We start from the raw sequence: 15,946 nt of genomic DNA, 5'->3' as shown, positions 1-15,946 counted from the left end.
CACTATCAAATGATTCAATTCAAAGGAGAATATTGGATATGGCAGTTGATGTGGAACAACAAGTTATTGAGCAAGTAAAGAATTCGAAATATTTCGCTGTACAACTTGACGAATCCATTGATTTGAGTAATTGTGCAATACTTGCTTGCTTTGTTCGATATGAAAATGAAGGCAGTATCATTGACGAATTTCTTTGTTCCTACACTAACTGGACGAACGACCAATTCAGAATTATTTCGATATCTTGATACTTATGTCCAAGAACCGGGTTTAGATTGGGGGAAATGTGTCGGTGTTTGCTCTGACGATGCTGCTAACATGACGGGGTGCTATTCGGGTGTAACTGCGAAAATTAAAAAGTGGCAAACACAGATCTACTCGTTACAGATTGCATTCTTCACCGGGAAAATTTATGTGCCAAAAAATGTCTCCTGAATTGACCGAAGTTCTGAACGGCGCAGTGAGAATTATAAAATATATACGTTGCCGAGAAGTGCATTTGAGGCTTTGTGCGATAGCCCGGGTGCGCAACATCATCATCGTTTACTTCATGCGGAAGTAAGATCGCTTTCGAGAGGATGTGTTCTTACTCGACTATTTGAGTTGAGAGTGAAAGTCAAGCAGTTTCTATTGGAGGCAAATTCTCCACTAAAAGAACGCTTATCAGATGAGATGTGTACCGCAAAGCTAGCGTATTTAGCAATAATTTTCAGCCGCATGAATGACCTGAATAGGTCGCCGCAAGGTAATCACACCAACATATTTACACTGCGTAACAAAACCGATGCCTTGAAACACAAACTGATGTTATCGAAGAACAATGTTGAGAAAGATGATATTGATATGTTTCCCTCTATGGAAGACGCCGTTTCAAATGCTTCTGTAGACACACAGGAGTTATTTGCTATTATATGTCAACACTTAGAGCAGCTACAGGTCAGTTTTGACAAATATTTTCCAGAAAGTGTAGACCCGCGGAAGGGAAATTACTTGATTGGTAATCCTTGTACAACCGATCTTGTACAACCGATATTAATGAGTGAAATCTTAACATTATTGAGAAAGCACTGTGATGCCACCCTGATGTCTAAGTATAAAGACGAGCCGTTGTCACAGTTTTGGATATCACTCAGTAAGGGTGTGTCGTGCTGGAGCAGTAGGTATCTGAACGACTTGCTTGTAGCTTACTGTCTTCGGCGTTGATTCCTTAACTCACACGAATTCACTCGGTCGGATGTATTGCAGAGAAAAGTACGTCAGGCGCTGAGGTGAATCTCAGATCTCAAGGGCCGCAACAGAGAAAACGTGGGTTTTTATACCCAAAAATGCGTAACAATGAATGCGATTGTGATGCTCTAGCCAATGAGAACGGGTTGGTAAAGTTTTAGCTAGAGTACTGCCTTTTTTCTGTTACTAGGACTATGTTTGGCGTAACAATGCATACGAAGCAGCTTGCGCAATACTAGTGTAGAATCCTGATAGTTGATTAGTTGTCATGATGTGGTAAGATACCTAGCGTCAACTAGGGACATTGGATTAAAAGGACTAGCGGTCTGCTACAGTAGACAGCGCGACCGGAGTTTTCATCTGTCACTACCACAAAACTTTCGGTATGGAGGCTCAAAACTGCAAATAAGGGTGTGCTTGTGCGTTTGCCCAGTTGGTATCTCATTGGAAAAGTGAAACTTCGGCGCTGGTACGCTACGCGCGTCGCAGAAAGACTCGACAGGGAAACGACGACGCCGATCGCGGTTGGTGGGGTTCGTAGCTGCCTCTTGATCGTTAACGATGCCAAATCCGCCCGCAGGTTCCTGGTATAGACACAGGAGCCCAAGTTAGCATCCTTCCGGCGCTACGCTCTGATCGCCTCTCTCGCAATACCGGTCCCATTCTGGTAGCAGCAAATGGCTCAGAGATCAAGACTTACGGATACAGAACGGAAATACTGCACATCGGCACATAAACGTACGAGTGCCGGTTTGTCCTCGCGGACGTTTCTCGTCCCATTCTCGGAGCAGATTTCCTTTTGCAGCTCCTTGAAGCTTCAACATACCGTACAGCTGTCGTAGGCCACCTGTCATGGTCTCGTCACATGAAACTCCATGTAGTCGAAAAGCATCCACATACAGTATACTCGAACGGGGCCTACGATATTCACGGCCTCATCTGGCACATTGCGCTTGCAAGAGCTAACAGGCCGATGGTCGCCGAACTGAAATTCGCGTTTATGCACGATTTTGCTTCTCGCTACCAGACGCCTCGCCTCAAATAAGCTGATTGTATTCGTATAACAGGCCAAATCATTATCTTACCGCGAGAAAGTGACAAGAGACGTCGTCGCAGATGCAGATATCCACCGATCGCAGAAGTGGGCTAAGTAGTGAGAAAACCCCGACTTGCTCATGAACTCTTTTATTGCATGGTAAAATCAATTCGAGTATGTGAAGAAGAATTGGTACAAATATCATATGAGAAACTGCTTGCAAAAACAAACATGCACATACAAACATACAAGCTTCGACCACAAGTACTGCGAATGAAATGCATCACATGCAAGCTACGTCTTGCTCAACTATTGTTTTTATGTCCTTCACGGCATCTTTTCTCACAGAAGCATTTACCAGCATCTGATTCCTATTGTAAAGTAACACATATTTACAATAATTTTGATTGTCAATTGCAAAGCTCGATCTCGATGATCATGACACGCAAAGGCCCACGAAAATGATGCTAAACATATTCACTAGCTTCCCTCACTGTAACGTGGGGGTGAGATCAGATGATTTTGTCAGAACCATCTAGGATTGAAAAACTGGATGCAACAAACTTGGCGAGTCGTTCTGAGGGAGCAAGCAGTCCTCCACGAGCGAGTAAGTTGAAAAAATGTGAACTTGCACCACCGGACTGTTCAAAAAATAACTTGAAACATATCTGTCAAGCCGATTTCTGAGGACCTTCTTACCAATGTACCTAGAAACAACATACAACACCTCCTCACTGTCAGGAGATAGAACTGATCCGGTAATTTAAATCGCCACATCATCAATTTACTTGTTTGAAATATCATGCTCCCAGTAATTTATGCCAATTTTTTATACCATCAGAACTTTCGATCAATCGGGTCACTTTGGAATTTTCTTAGAATAATATATACTCCTCTGCATACAAGTCTGCCATATTCTGTAACTGTGACTGCATGGTTTCAATCGGAGCTTCTGAGGTTTGCTTTGACAGGGAATACTTCTGGGGGTTACATCCGCTCCATTTTATAAGCCAACTAGCGTTATCTTGTGGAACCACTGCTTTGCCAAGGGTTTTTTGAAAATCTATGTCACCAATTGACAATTGTCCACCAAGCATTGGTAAGGCTCAAGAATGAAGCGATATCATCCTTGCTTGGCAAGTAACTTCAGCAAGTTGCAATATTTGACTTCTGGATTGGAGCCAGAGCAAAATTGACATTCTGCTTCGTATTGAGCAATAAGGTATACGTCAATTTTGGTGCTTCACGTAAATTCGAATCCAGCTTATCATCATATTCCCTGATTTTGTGAAGATATTACTGAAATATCCTTCTCTTTGGTGGTTTTCTGCAAGGACTCACAGTCGGGATCAATTAAGGCTGCTGCAGCTCCTGCTCGGATCATATGGAAGGAACAGCTTTTCTATTTAAAAGCAGTTTTTTTTCGCACGCCACAATCTTTGATGTACTTTGATTTGAAGCAGGACAGAATTCTTCGTTGGCTTCCAATCACGTATATTCACAAAATATATTCATTTTTGTAGCTCCAAATTATCCAATAGAAATTGAAACGATGAAACTTTTTGTACAGTTGTCAAATATCCAGACTTACAACCATAAACGGAGCATTAACTGACCATTAACGATTATTTTGTTTTAAGCCAAACCTGAGTCCCCAAGTAACAATTACACAATCAGTCAAAATTCACTGCAAGAGAAAGGCCACATGAAATACCACCACAAATGATTCACCGATGGTGCTGTGGTTGCATAATACGCATCACAAAGAACTATTTAACCACTGCATACCGGTATGCTACATCATGTTATAAGCCGGTCAAAACGACAGCCAAGCAGCGACGCCACTACAGTCACAGTATATAGTCCCTAGCATTAGCGAATCACGGCATCATTCTATAACATTTTAAACGCGGCGACCAGTTTAAAAACTTCATCTCAAACGTGATGGGTCTGCTAGTTCAATCTCATTACTGTAGCCTGCCTAATAGTACAAGACGGTAAAAACGACATCTTAAAACATCTCTGGCAGCCTTCCACTCGAGAACTCGCTTCAGAATGCGAAGAGTCTGGTATGAGAAGCGAAATCCCCGATTGTCACGTCGAGGGTAATCGTCCAATCAAAACAACCGACCATTGTTACGTACAGAGTAATCGCGAATATCTATTTTGTGAGCGTCGGCCTGTTAGCTCTTGCAAGTGTAATGTACCAGACAAGGCCGTAAATATCGTAGGCCCCGTGTGAACATATATTACAATAACAAGCAGAAGCCGGTAAATGCTTCTGTGAGAAAAGACGGTGTGAAGGATTTTAAAAAACGGCAGTTGAGCAAAACGTAGCTTACATACTTCAGTGATACATTTGATGAACAGTACTAGTTATCGAAGCTTATATGACTAAGCAACATGTTCGTTTTTACCAATTTATTCTTCACGTGCTTTAATTGTTTTCCATGCAATAAAATACTTTGCATGAGCATTGAGCAAGTCGGGGTATTCTTAATAGTTAGCTTACTTGATGGATAACTGCATCTGCGACGCTGTCACTAGTCACTTTGTGTTCTTTTGCGTGAAAGTACGGCTTTCGCCTGTTATACGGCTCTGTTAGACTTATCTGAGGAAAGGTGTCTGGTAGCGAGAAGCGAAATCGTATACATAATCGCTGATGTCTGTTTTATGAGCATCGGCCTGTTAGCTCTTGCCGTTGTTCTGTACCAGATAATGCCGTGAATATAGTAGGCCCTGGTTCACAATAATTTTGCTGGCTAATTTCAAAGCTCGATCTCGATGATCGTAACATGCAAAGTGCAAGGCCCTCCCAAAACGATGCAAAACATATTCGCCAGCTTCCCTCACTGCAACCCGAGGATGAGAGCAGATTATTTTATCAGAACCATCTAGGATTGAAAAGCGGATGCAACAAACTTAGCGAGTGGTTCTGAGGGAGCAAGCAGTCCCCCACGATCGAGTAAATCGAAATAACGTGAACTTGCGCAATCAAAGTCATCAAAAAATAACTCAGAACATATTTCACAAGCCAATTTTGCGAGGACCTTCTTACCAATGTACCCTGCAACAACATACGAAACCTCCTCACTGTCAGGAGATAAAACTGATCCGGTAATTTCAGTAGCCACACCTTCAATGACTTGTTTGAAATGATCAAAATGTGTTGAACTTGAAACACCAATATCATGCTCCCAGTAATTACTGTCAATTTTTAGGATGGAACGGAGAAGTATTATCTTTTCAGAATTGGTAACTTCTGTCAAACCAACCAGAAACCTCCCCCCACTCATTTGCCTATACCGTGAGAACCTTCTTTCAATTGGATCACTTTGGAATTTTCTCAGAACCACATATTCATACCCCTCTGTTAACAAGTCTTTCATCAGCAGCGATTGTGACTGCAGGGTTTCAGCAGCGATTGTGACTGCAGGGTTTCAATCAGAGCATTGAAGGTTTGCTTTGACAAACAAAAATTCTGGGGGTTATATCCATTCCATTTTATCAGCCAATTAGCGAAATCTTGTAGGAAATTGATTTTGCTATCTTGTGGGACCACTGCTTTGGCCAAGGGGTTTCCTGAATTTCTGTTACAGGAATTTACAATAGTCCACCAAGCATTAATAAGACTCATAAATGAAGCAATATCTTCCCTGTGAGGCAAGTAACCTTTGCAAGCTGCAATGGTCGACTCATGGAATGGAGCAAGAGCTAAATTGACATTTTGTTTGTTATTGCTTGGATGCAATGAGGCAAACGTTAATTTTGGCGCTTTACGTAAATTCGAATCCAGCTTATCGTCACAATCTCTGATTTTGTGAAGATCGCTCCATGCAATGAATCCACCGGGCGATGATATACTCAAAGAATCAACGGTGAATGAGAATGGAGGAAAAACAAATTTTTTGGCTCGGAGCAAATTGTTCCGAATGTTCTTTACAAGATGGACATTATCAAAAAATAGATACGTTTTCTTGGCGCAGGATGGATGATGAAGAGAGAACTCATCATTGCCAGGGTATTTTTCTCTCATTATTGCAAATGCTTTTACATTGGATGGATGATTATCCGACACAAGTCCTCGAACAAAAAATCCATGGCGATTGAGAGTAGCAATACAATCCAGCAATTCGTCTGCTAACCATTTCCCCGTAATTTCGGTCTCTGGCAGTGCTTTCACCACGATTGATGTTGATTTTTGGAGACCATTGACCATCATTACAACAATACCTTTATATAGGTTACCGCTTTCATCTGCTCCATAATATTTACCAGCATGATATTGAACACCTTTCTGTAAGTACATCTCATCTATCATCAAAATTATATCAGTGGAGATTTCTCCCTTTTCTTTCATAATTTCCAGAACTTTAACCGCGTCAAAGCTCCCTTTGCTGTATCGGCTCAAGGTTGACATTGACGGAAAGGGAAAGCTTCTTGTAAGCATTTTATAAGCTTGTGCAGATGTGTACCGAAGTAGTAGAGCAAAACGAATCATTTCGGATGAATATCGAATATGAGCATGGCCATCAGTCTTGTAATATATTAGATTTTGAAGCTCGTCCAGTAAACTGTGCTGGGAATTTTCACGGAGATTTTTGAGATATTGCGGAAAGTTGAGTAAAGCACTAAATCTAGTCAGGGTAGCATTGGTGCCTTGTGTGAACCAAGGTGGCAAGGGAACATTCTTTCCATCACACTGCAATTTGACATGCAACTTATCATCAATCCTTATGCTCTCTGACACCTTTAGGAAATCATTGAATTCCAAATGGTAGAAAATCACATATTCATTATCTCTTTTGTACATGGTATAGCCTTGTGGAGCATGTGACTCAGTCAAATCTGATAAGCTGCTTATTTTATCGGCCAGCTTGAAATCTTTCAACTCATCTTTCTGGAATATCCTTTCCTTTGGTGGTTTTCTGCAAGGAGACACAGTCGGGATCAGCGAAGGCCGTTGCAGCTCCTGCTCGGATCGAATGGAAGGGACTGGCGTTCTATCCCAAAGTAGCTTTTTTCGTAAGACACAGTCTTTGATGTACTTTGCTTCAAAGTGCAACGCACAAATTACAGAATTCTTAGTTGGCTTCCAATCGCGTCTATTCACAAAAGCTGTCCATTTCATTAGTATCTCCGTATCATCAAATGGAAATTGAAACGACGAAACTTTTTTCTTAGTTGTCAAGTATCCAGACTTACAACCATAAACACAGCCCTTGTTGACCATTATCGATTATTTAGCCATAAGCCAAACCTGATTCACCAAGTATACAATCAGTCACTGAACTACCATCGCAATTTCTTAAAATAGTGTGGTGTGCGTGCGTAATATCGCAACATAAAGAATTATTTACCAACTGCATAACGGCATCTTACCTCATGCTATAAGCCGTTCAAAACGGCAGCTAAACCTATCTCCACTACAATAAGGAAACAGTCGTCCCTGTAGTATTAGTTAGTCACAGTATCATTCTATAACAATTCAAACTAAGGGGACTGCTTCATAGTAGCACAATCGCATTACGGTTAGCCTACCTTATACTATAAGATGGTCTAATACTATAAGATGGTCAAAGCTCATAACATCCCTTCTACTCGAGAACTCGCTGAAGAATGATGAAAACTGCGCGCTTCAAAACGCGAGGAGTCTGTTACGAGAAGCGAAATCAAAACAATTCCTGAGTCAATCGCTGATGTCTGTTTTGCAGCGTCGGCCTGTTAGCTCTTTCAAGTGTTTTGTGGGAGATAAGGCCGTGAATATAGTAGGCCCTGGTTCAACTTAGTATGAATGTTTTCAAAGCACTTATCATATCAGCAACAGTTTTATATTTGCCTTGCAGCTCACAGTTCAAACAGTCAAGTTTCCCAGTAATGTCCGTTAAAAGATGCAAGGTCAAATATCCACTCAGTGTCCTCCAACAGTACGATGTCCTCACCTCTGCGCTGCATAAACTCTTTGATCTCACCCAAAAGCGACAAAAAATGTTGCAAAATTCGTACCCTGCTGAGCCATCGGATTTCTGTGTGCAGTATTAGGTCACCATATTCAGCTGACAGTTCCCTTTAAAAGTTTCTTTAATATTCTGTTCTAGCTCTAGCGCGGATGCTGTTTATGATCTTTACTACTGTGGTCATTGCGTGCTCAAAGCAGATCACCTTTGCACATAAGGCTTGATGGTGTACGATGCAGTGGTACTGCAGAAAGCTAGGGAACTCCGCGTCAGCTTTACCAAAACTAACGAATCCCGTGTGCCGGCTGATCATAGCAGGTGCTCCATCCCTAGTCACTGATACCGGCTTATCAAGCGTCACCTTTTTTTCATCTTTTTTTATCAAAAAAACCTTGAATGCGTTATAAATATCAACTCCCCTCGTAGTTGTCTTCAGGGGCAGTAGTGTCAAAAGATGTTCTTTTGTGGAGAAATCCTCGAACACCATCCGGATAGTGACCATCAACTGCGCCGTACTGATGCTGTCCACCAATCCGTCACACTGTATGCTGAACCACCGGCACCTCGCCAGATCAACGTCCAGCTGATCGGTCAAGTTCGCAAACATCATCGACACTTTCCTGGCCATTGTAGTTGCCCCCAGTTGCATATCGGAGATAATGGAGATTACATCGGGTCCATCCTTCTTGTCTTCAAGCACAGTTTTAACAATTATCATTGTTTCTTTGAAAACCTCCCCGTCTGTAAATGCCTTCTTTTTCTTCATAAAGTGTTGCGTAGCTCTAAACGAGGCTTCGGTCGTTTTTTGGGAGTTTTTAACTGGTCTTGTAAAAAATGACTGCTGTTTGCACAAAGCTGCCTTTAACTCGCGCGCGGGCAAGCAATTATTTTTCGATTTGCGCACAGTTGCACTCCGTTATTGTCAACGCCCGTGAAGCATAGGCAAACAGGATGAGAGTTTTGCAATACACAGCATCCTAGCCCCTTTGAACTGGCATCACATTGCAGTACCATAGGTGCGTTTTGTCGAAGTATTGTAAAACTGGCGCGTTGATCAAGGTTTGTTTCATTTTCTCAAAGCATGTCCCATGGAGGCTTGGATCCCATATGAACGCGTTGTCTTTTTTTAGGAGTTCGCGGATGGGAACGGTTATATCTGAAAGCTTAGGGGCAAAACGCTGCAGAAAACTTGTCATCGCTAAAATTCTCTGGACGCCCTGCTTATCTGTTGGAGGGGCATTTTTATGACGCCTTCAATTTTGCTCGATGAGGTTTTTAGACCATCTTTTGAGATGGTATGGCCTAAGTAGGGCACTTCAGTCTGCAGATAGCGTAGTTTCGCTTTATTCAGTTAAATACCAGTTTGTTGACAGCGTTTCAACAGTTCAAAGAACTTTTTCTTATTATCCATAGTCGCCTCTTCAACAGTGTCGCCCACACCATAAATCAAGATGTCATCCGCGACGGGCGTGCGTGCTTCCTTCCAGACCGTCCAGCGCTATCTTCAGTCTTCTCATGAACTCCTCCGGTGCTGGGCTGATTCTGAAAGGCAGTCGGAGCCATCTGTAACGACCATATAGAGTACCGAATGTAGTTAGATAACTACTAGTATCATCAAGTTCTACATGCCAAAATCCATTTTTTACATCACACAGTGTAAATACTTTGGCATTGTGCGTATGGTAACACATCATCAACTGTCGGCATTGGATAGTTGTTGCGTTTTAGGGCTTTGTTCAGCGCCAGGGGATCCAGGCACAAGCGGATATCTCCAGATTGCTTTTTTACAGTGACCAGATTAGATATCCAGGGAGTATGGCAATCCACGGGAGGTATTATGTCAGCATCAACCAGACTATCAATTTTCTCCTTCACTTGTGCTTCAAGTGCCAGGGGTATTTTGCGAACAGGCATCTGTACAGGATTGATAGTGTCATCAATATCCAGATGAAGTTTACCCTCTAGCTTTTCCGTACCATTGAGAACATCCGAAAATTGTTCACATATTGATCAAACTCCAGTGTAGCAAAATTGGCGAATCAGGATCCTTCGCTGTAAGAGCTCGTACTGAAGGTTCCTCGATCATTATGTTTTCAAAATTGATCGTAATTAGTTTCATCCTTTGAGCATCGGCGGAACCAATGATGGAAGTGTTCGGCTTATCAACCACTACAAATTCTAGCAAGTAGTTTTCACCATTCTTTTTATTTGTGATTTCCAACGTTGTTATTCCGAGAGGCCTTATCACTTCCTTATTATATACAACCATATTGGGTGTCCGCTGCACCCCACCTAGTTTCCGACTTACCCCATTTTGAGATATATTTTTGAGACATATTTTTGAGACATATTTTAAAATAATAATAAATAAAATGTATCACAATCTTGTGGTATTTTTGGAAAAATAAATTCATTAACAAACTGAATTTATTTCCATAATAACTACTTAGCTCGATACTTACCGTACCTGCATACTTACCTACCTTGTTCACTATTGCAACATATGGCATGTGTATGCTCAGTGGGAGCCATAAATGTTAGAAAACCGTAAATGTCACCAAGTACTTCTCATTTCCAAATAATGTTTTGCCGCGCACCGCTGTCACGTCCGATTACCTGCGGAGGAAACTATCAACCTATTATACTTTTTTCGAACCAGTCGGGTACTTTTCAGATGCGATATTCCTTTTTTACTTCCACTTGAACCAGTCAATTTTTTACTTCCACTTGAACCAGTTTTGACATGTCAATAAAATTGGTATGCTGCCTCTACTTGAACGACACTGCTTGAGCCACCCCTGATGAAAAAAAATGCAAAACCAGCCCTAGGCTCCTTGCTGCGTGATGAAAAATATGCGTACACTGCGTGTCGTACCCTCTGCTTTGTACCACCAAAATGAACAGCCACCCATGGTAAAGAACCACTGATACAGACACCAATGCTGCAATAGAAAATCATCCGAAAGCGCTTGGGTTAATGGTAGGATAATTTCTCCTCTGTAGGGCTTAGGACAATATCAGTGATCACGTTAACCCCGGTGTGCATGAGAAATGCGTCGTTGTCATCAAATTTGTCCAACTCCCTCGCTACCATCACCCTAAACGCGTCATTGCCACGTTGTCCTGCAAATATCGACATGTGCCACATGATGAAACCTGGCGAGCCGTCAAGATCGGTGGATTACACAATACACACGTTTGTGAGCCTCCTTAATGACTTTCAGAACCGCCTGAATGTCACTGTCCTGCTCTCCTTCTCCCCTCGGTCTTCTTGCTGGCGTTGGACACAGAATATACCACTGTGATTCCAAAAGAATTCTCGGGAATTACATATGTTGATGTGAAACACTAAACAAAAACAGCAGGGGCATCATTGTATTTTTCAGTTTAGAATTTTACCAGAATTCCGAAAACCACTTGCAAGATTTAACAATAGTTTTTTTTGTGACAGGTTATCGGGATACCTGATCAAGAATGCGACTCAGTCAGTAGACACAGGTACCCAACTGTAACACAGATTTGCAATTAAAAAAAGGTTTGAAATAACTCAGGAGGAATAGGAACAGACCAGAATCACAACCAATTCGATGAAATATCGCGTTGTTCACTACATAGACACACTTTAATTTCCGACAAACTCGATACATATATAATTGAAGAATTACCCTACCCTTGTTGGGACCCTAAAGGAAGATATTCAACCCCATCAGTGGACGTAAGTACCCTTATGAAAGAAATATTGACAAACAATAAGCCCTGGAATAACTCAGGAACAGAACAGAATCTAATTAAATACGCTTGAATATCGCGTCTTTCAATACATAGATAGGCTTTTCGAAGTACAGAACTTCAATATTGCAGCAAACAATACGCTCATAGGCCCTTTTCATACCGGGGTTCCGGGAATAACATTTCTCGAAAATGTTTACCGGAACCCCTCTATGTGAACATAACACTGGTGTTTCGGAGCGGTATGAACGCGCTTATTTTCGGAGATTTTTACGGGACCGACTGAGTATGAACACGAATGGCGCAGCTGGGTTCCCGGAACGCTGTCAATCAAATTTTTAGTTACGGTAACGCGCTGTTCATTCAGGCTGCTTGTATTTCGAGGTCAGCTACCTGCGGCATTTTGATCTTCTTGTGTAATGGTGTTGGGAATGCATTATTCTTGGATATATATTCTGTATGCTCACAATTCGTAGTCACTGACTACTAGTCGGCTTCTTTTTTCTGTGGTTTTGTAAACAGAGCACAGCTAAAAAGGTACAACACCATCTCCAAATGATGCAGCATTGGGTGAGTTGCCTGAAAACTTTAGGACTTCAACACTAATTTGGTAGGTGATCTCTACCCTTACCAAATTTGTTATATCAAAGGCAAGTTTCTAACCACGGATATGCTGTGCGTAGGTCAGTCACCGTCATATATACGCCTACTGAAAAGGGGATTTAGTAACATCTGCTTCGATATTGGCAGCACAGCAGAGAATGATGTCCTTAGCTCTTACTCACTAACCAAAATTCAAATTGTACCAACGGGCTGGTAAGCCATCGTACATCATCCAAGTCATAATTTGGTTTTCACCTATGCCTTCATTTTCTTGTTACAACCAAGTCATTCCTTTGTTATGCAATGTTAGGCAAGTGTAACTTAATCTGATCTTTTCTCAGGTCTAGATGGAGGATACTGATGAAAAAGGTGGAACTGTGCAAGTGTGCATTAAGTTATAGCTTCTCTCATGAATAAAATGAAACAGCACAAACACATCTGGTTAAGCAAGAGCATTGTTTATTGAGAAAGTCACACAGGGCATTTCCGACGTCTGGGCCAGCGATACTTGGATCACCGCCAGGTCTTGTCTTCATTGCGTATACCATCCTCTGTATCATTCTGGCCTTAGCGGATTGCAGTTTCTGAGAAAAACCGAACAACGCAACTTCAGTCGACCAAAATCTTTCAACCTTCATGTGTGCTTTGCCAAGTTTATGAAAAAGCAATTGTGAATTTTAAGGGCAGCAGAAAGGAAATTTATATTACATATTTGAAATTAGCTTTAGCTTATACTCTGTTTGTGTTACAAGGCACGATGTCTTCATCGTCGCACTTGCTCGACGCGATAAGGCATTCACGCAGAGAACGAAACTTAGACACATTTCCTTCATAACATCGGCTGACAACTATCTAAAATTCGTTCTCTGCGTGACTGCCTAATCGCGTCGAGCAAGTGCGACGGTGAAGATATCGTGCCATGTAACGGGTTAAGCAGCCGCGGCAGCTGGTCTTGTAGAAATTTCAATAAATTGCAGCACCATTACGGTGGCGTTCTGAAGGAAATGGCTGCGGCCAAAAATTTTTGTTCGTTTTTACCTTCAATTTGAGACCACATCATTTTTAGAGCGCAGTGCCCCTTTAATAAGTGAGCAGGGTTGTAACCAAGTCACAAGTCCATCCCACTTCAATAGTTTTGACTAGATTCAAGTCGAGTCATTTTCAATTTACCAACTCATCGAGCAGAGCGTCGAGTTCGAGTCATGGTTTTATGACTCGAGTCCAAGTCGTTGTGTTGACTGCTCAGTTTCCAGTTTAAGTATATTTTCCATTTATTTGGGTCTTACTTTTGAGACAGAAAGTAGCCTACTTGGCAAGAACAATTGGTCTTTCAGACTTCTTTTTATAACATAATGATTCAAGACCAAATTTGTCTGACCTTTTTGTAGTGGTATGCTACGCAAAAACTGGCTGACATTCCGCCATGACAAATATAGAAATATTACTATGCACTAGGGCTGGGCAAAATTGAGTACCTGAGTGATTCGATTCTGAATCACTTATTACGCTTCTAGTCGAGTATCATCATGATGACATCAGAACACAATGTACCATGCCAAAATTCAAATGTGTAGGCTACATTTTATGCCACCATAAAGAACATAACGCCTATTGTCCGTCACATTAAAGATACTTTATTGTTTTTTCGACCATACCGTTTTCATTGCACTGCTCGACTGTGTAATGTGATGGTCATGACTTCGGAAATGTGTTATTTACAGCAACGTTCGTAGCTTTGTACTATATCTCGTATGTTGCGACACGGCCAATCAAGGTTTCAAGGCTTACTCAGTTGAAAATAGTATCAAAACTACAGTATAATTCTCGTTAGTAAACCAACTTTCAGCATAATTTCAGTACTCGAAAAGTAGTATTTTACTACTCGAATCAATAAAGTTAATCCTCGATTCAGATTCGAGTACTCGAATCGTTGTGGCTAGCCCTATAGGCACCAGAATTATTTTTATTAAAATCAACTTGTGACAGTTGCCTTCTTAAAATACATCTGATGTTTACCTGGATCTATAAACGATTGGCTTCATTGGCTAGCCTCCAAAGAGCGACAGCTACTCAGCAAGCAAGAGAAATTGAGTTCGTATAATTTGCTGGCTGCTTTTCGTTATGGTCTCGAAGCTCGTCGCAGAGTATACCAAATGTTTCTCTCACGGATTTCTCGAATTCCCTGGTCTCTCTGTACAGTGTACATACGATTAGATTTACCCAAACCATTATACAGCAATCACCAAGATAAACTGACTTACGCAGATGTGATCGGTGGTTCTTTTCATTCCAGGACTCTATCCTCTTTGCTGGCTTTCAGTTTCTGCTCTCAGCTTCGGTTGATAATATACAAGCCAGAAACATGCTCGGGCTCTATTACTGATACTGGTATACTGAGTATAGAGCCCCATACAAATCGAGAAGGCATATCCGCAACATCCCATAGCTAAAAGTTGGAGCCAACTTCTCCCCATCTCACGAATATGCCTATCCGTCATCGTTTTCCACAAGCATATTACAACTGGAACACCCCACAGACATGGTTTCGTAACTATCAACGCTTACGGAGAATCGCGTTCATACTGGCCATAATTTCTCGCGAATTTACCGAAAAAACGACCTGTATGAACAAAAGTTCGCGGTAACTCTAAATAGGTATGAACGCGCTCTTTTCCCGGAACTGTTTCGGTAATTTTTTCTCTATGTGAACATCGCCTGTTTCGGAACGTGTTCCCGAAAGAGTTTCGTAAATCCAGTATGAAAAGGGCCTTAGTGTTAAATTTATTTATTGCAGTGGAATAAATTCAACAATATGAGCGTATTGTTTGCTGCAATACATAGATACACTTGAATTTCCGACAAACTCGATACATCTATAACTGAAGAATTACCCATGGTGCGACCCCAAATGAAGACATTCATCCCCAGTAGTGGACGTAAGTACCCCTAATAAAGAATAATTTGCGATCATTAATTTCGGAATAACTCAGAGCTGAACAGAATCGAATTAAATTCGGTTGAATATCGCGTCTTTCAATACATAAACACACTTGAATTTCTGACAAATTCGATACATATATAATTGAAGAATTACCCATGTTGGGACCCTAAAGAAAGATATTCAACCCCATTAGTGGACGTGAGTACTCTTATGAAAGAAATATTGACGAACAATAAGCTTCGGAATAACTCAGAAACAGAGCAGAATCCGCTCGAATTCGGTGGAATATCGCGTCGTTCAATACATAGATACACTTGAATTTCCGACAAATTCGATACATATATCATTGAAGAATTACCCATGTTGGGACCCTAAAGGAAGATAGAAATATTGACAAACAATAAGCTTCGGAATAACTCAGGAGAAGAACAGAATCGAATTAAATTCAGTTGA

The 15,946-nt window shown here is 41.3% G+C and overlaps 2 protein-coding genes and 1 long non-coding RNA gene across 4 annotated transcripts in view; 2 read left to right on the top strand and 1 right to left on the bottom strand.

Annotated features, from left to right (window-relative positions):
- Positions 1–15,946, bottom strand: part of LOC145452817 (kynurenine--oxoglutarate transaminase 3-like) — a 151,520-nt gene that overhangs the window by 52,697 nt on the left and 82,877 nt on the right. The window lies entirely within an intron of this gene.
- LOC145452822 (uncharacterized) overlaps positions 1–15,946 on the top strand; it is a 345,136-nt gene that overhangs the window by 316,455 nt on the left and 12,735 nt on the right. The window lies entirely within an intron of this gene.
- Positions 12,118–12,985, top strand: LOC145452838 (uncharacterized). Its single transcript, XR_013919550.1, has 2 exons — positions 12,118–12,519; positions 12,894–12,985. It is a non-coding gene; the product is annotated as an uncharacterized LOC145452838 (long non-coding RNA).

The sequence above is a fragment of the Botryllus schlosseri genome, chromosome 12 (genome assembly GCF_051294905.1).
Source record: "Botryllus schlosseri isolate E-star chromosome 12, Bs_hap1, whole genome shotgun sequence".
NCBI classification, from domain to species: Eukaryota; Metazoa; Chordata; class Ascidiacea; order Stolidobranchia; family Styelidae; genus Botryllus; species Botryllus schlosseri.
Note: the sequence above shows the minus strand (reverse complement) of the source record. Positions and strands in the feature narration are given on the sequence as shown.